At 47.6% G+C, this 2,971-nt stretch overlaps 1 protein-coding gene across 6 annotated transcripts in view; it reads left to right on the top strand.

Annotated features, from left to right (window-relative positions):
• Positions 1–66: 66 nt before the first annotated feature.
• Positions 67–2,971, top strand: part of TAB2 (TGF-beta activated kinase 1/MAP3K7 binding protein 2) — a 78,262-nt gene continuing 75,357 nt past the window's right edge. For 4 of the 6 annotated variants that reach the window (XM_023528345.1, XM_023528343.1, XM_023528341.1 and 1 more), the window contains exon 1: positions 67–453. The gene's annotated coding sequence lies outside the window, so the exon portion shown is untranslated. Of the gene's footprint in view, positions 454–831; positions 911–2,971 lie in introns of those variants that run through there. The other 2 variants (XM_023528344.1, XM_023528342.1) reach the window with 2 other exon arrangements.

The following is a 2,971-nucleotide window of genomic DNA, read 5'->3' as shown; positions in this document are numbered from 1 at the left end:
GGCTGGCAGAGCCTCGGCGAGAGCGAGCGAGAGCTGGGGGGGTGGGGGGAGGGCAGTCGAGTGCGAGGGGGGTGGGGGCAGAGGGAGGTAGGGAGGCCGAGCGAGCCCGAGCCCAGGAGCCGGGAGCGGCGACGCCACCCAGCCATCGTTTTTGATCTGCAGCAGCCGCCGGCGGGGCGACCCAGCCCGACCCCCTCCCCTCCCCCTCAGCCACGAGCGGCGGCGGCGGCGGCCGGAGGGAGTTGGCGGCGGCGGCGGCCGATCGGAGGGGCTGAGCGGGGAGGGAGGGAGGGCTGAGGTGTCCCCCCTGCCGGGTGGAATCGGAGGCGGCGGCGGCGCTGGCGGCGGCCGTGGTGGTGGAGGCGGCCGCGGCGACGGTGGAGACGGCTGCCCTAGTAGGAGAGGCGGCGGCGGCGGCCGAGGAGGAGGAGGGGGAAGCGGCGGCGACGAAGGGTAAGCGGACAGCGCAGCCGGGCCTCGGCGGGAGCCGCAGCCCCGGCTCTCCCCTCGGCTCCCCGCACCCCCCTTCGTCTGGAAGGGGCTCTGCCGATTTGCAAGGCCATTGCGGGGCGTCCGCTTCTTCCTCTCACTCTTCCTCCCTCCGCCTCCTTCCTTCCCCCAGTGGCGAGGCGAAGAGGGAGGCCCCCCAAGTCCTCCAGACCGGGTGGGGGTGGGGAGCACTGGGCCGGGCCCGGGCTCCCGGGAGTTTGTGTGTAGGGGGAGGGGGAGACTCATTGGAGTCGGGCGCCGGGGACAGCCCCGGGTGGGGGAGGGTGCCAGGGGGTGGGGAGGGCCCCTGCCTGCCCGGGTGCCCCCGGCCCGCCCCTGGGGCATGTGTGAGATCGGGGTGAAGGAAGGAAAACTCCTTTCTGGGGAGCCGTGGTCCGGATAAAGATGACTTAGAGGCAAGGTACTGCAGCGAGAGACCGAGAGAGTTCTCTCGGGGTCTAGGGGGAGAAGGTTGTTCCCTTTCTAATGCTGGTTTTCTGCAGCCTTCTTAAAGTGGGGAGCAAGCCCTGCTGTGATAATGTGGCCCCTTAGATTTCACAGGATAATTCTTGTTTTCTGTTCAATCAACCTCAAACCCTAAGATTGTGGTTTTGTCAGGAAGGCTGAGAGGGTCTTGGTATTGCTGAACAGGTGACAGGTGTATCTTTCGGTTGCTGATGCTGTGGGGATTGCTCCGGCGGAGTTGTGTACCAAGGTGTCATAGATCGTGTGAGTTTGTATTTATGTGTTTGGCCGTGTTTCATTCCATATATAGTATATTTGAGATGTTAGGTTTCCATTCTTCAAGGCAGCTTAATTGTTGCGGAGAAATTCTTCAAATGTTTCTGATAAGAGGGGTTTCCAGGAGAGTGGAGGGAATTTGCAGCTTCACAGGAGTTTCTCAAGTTCATGAAATTCTAGTCCCCAGCGCGAGGCTGTTTTCAGTGCTTTTATTCATTGGAAAGTTCTTGAACACTAAGGTTGTATTCAAAGCAACAGTGAAGCAGTATAATTTTGCATCCATTTTGTCTGTTTTAGGTAAGTTTGCAAAGTGTCGAATTTTAGGGTCAGGTTGATTCACTTTTTATAAAAAAGGATCGGTTTGTGCTTTAGCTCACTCAAAAGAGTATGTTGCTCATTATGCAATTTCAGATTGGCCGGGAATTTGGGTGGGCATGGAATAGAATTTTTGCTTTCAGTTTTTACGTTACTGCTGCTTACCACACACTCTTGGTACAGTAGCAGAGTGTTGACACCTTTAAAAAATACCTTTAAGCTTTTTGTAACAGTGAAATTGTGATTGATTTTAAGCGATGACAGTTTGAGACTTTAGATTTTCAAACCATTCTCTGATAAAGGAAAACATGTTTTCATCTTATTATATGCCTTGGCTGAACAATTAGAAACAATAAGAGGAATTGTCAGATAAATAAGCTACAAGTTAAAATAGGGCCAAGTTAGTTTTAAAAGGATTCTATAGCTTTTTAAAAACGTGTGTGGGACGAATATATTGAAGATGGTACTATCAGTGTGTTAACAGGAAATAGAACAAAAATTCCAGTGATTCAGAGCTTCGTTGGGGTTCCCCCCCCTTTAAAATCTCAGTTTTTAATAGAGGGTACTTAAGATTTAAATCTTTAAAGGATCAACTGAAAGTTGAATGCATGAATTAGATGAATAAGTCATCCACTGAATATGCTCCATTATTTCATTTTTCTCTTGGGTGCATGGAATAACTTTTCCTGAGTTTAAAAGTATTCTCAAAGGACACTGTTGAAATGTAGCCTTTCAACTCTCTTTAGTTAACTGTCATAGTGGAACCTGTGCTTTCGTAATTCGTTAAGAAATGGGTAAATGATCAGAGTCTCATCTGATACAGATTTCCCAAAAAATTTTAACTTGAATCAGTCCCATTTGATTGAAATGGTACCTACATTTGGTCCTCTCTTTAGTGGAAAGAAGTGCTTGCCTTCAGCTAAGAATATTGCTTAAGACTTGCATACCAATTATTATATCTCATGACATATGGAGGTTTTTAAACTCTGTATTAAGTAGGTACTACCCAAATCCCCAGTTATGCCATTTTTGAGTATCGCTTCTTTATTACACATTACACTTGGGTAAATGACTTAACATGATTAGTCTTGTATGTCTTAATAGAAATGAAAGTTTATTCTACTTCTCTAGTTTTCCTTGTAAGGAAAATTCTTTTATTAAAAAACTGTTTAGGATGAAATGTACATACATACTTATGAACATACTGCATTTTGAAAAATGGGTGTAATGTAGACCATTTACACGAAACTGACATGAGTTTCATGCCAGAAAAGTCTGTGAGGAATGTCCAAATTTTATAAAACAGCATTTTTATATAAACTGATCAAGACTAAAAGTTTATATCTTAAGGATCATCAATATACTTTAAAAGAGAATTTTTGTCTTGTTATAGATGTTTTTTAAAAAGTTCCTAATAATCTTTACA

This window comes from Pteropus vampyrus, unplaced genomic scaffold (assembly GCF_000151845.1).
Source record: "Pteropus vampyrus isolate Shadow unplaced genomic scaffold, Pvam_2.0 Scaffold24, whole genome shotgun sequence".
Classification (NCBI taxonomy): Eukaryota; Metazoa; Chordata; class Mammalia; order Chiroptera; family Pteropodidae; genus Pteropus; species Pteropus vampyrus.
The sequence above is the reverse complement of the archived record's forward strand: the minus strand, read 5'-3'. Positions and strand labels throughout refer to the sequence as shown.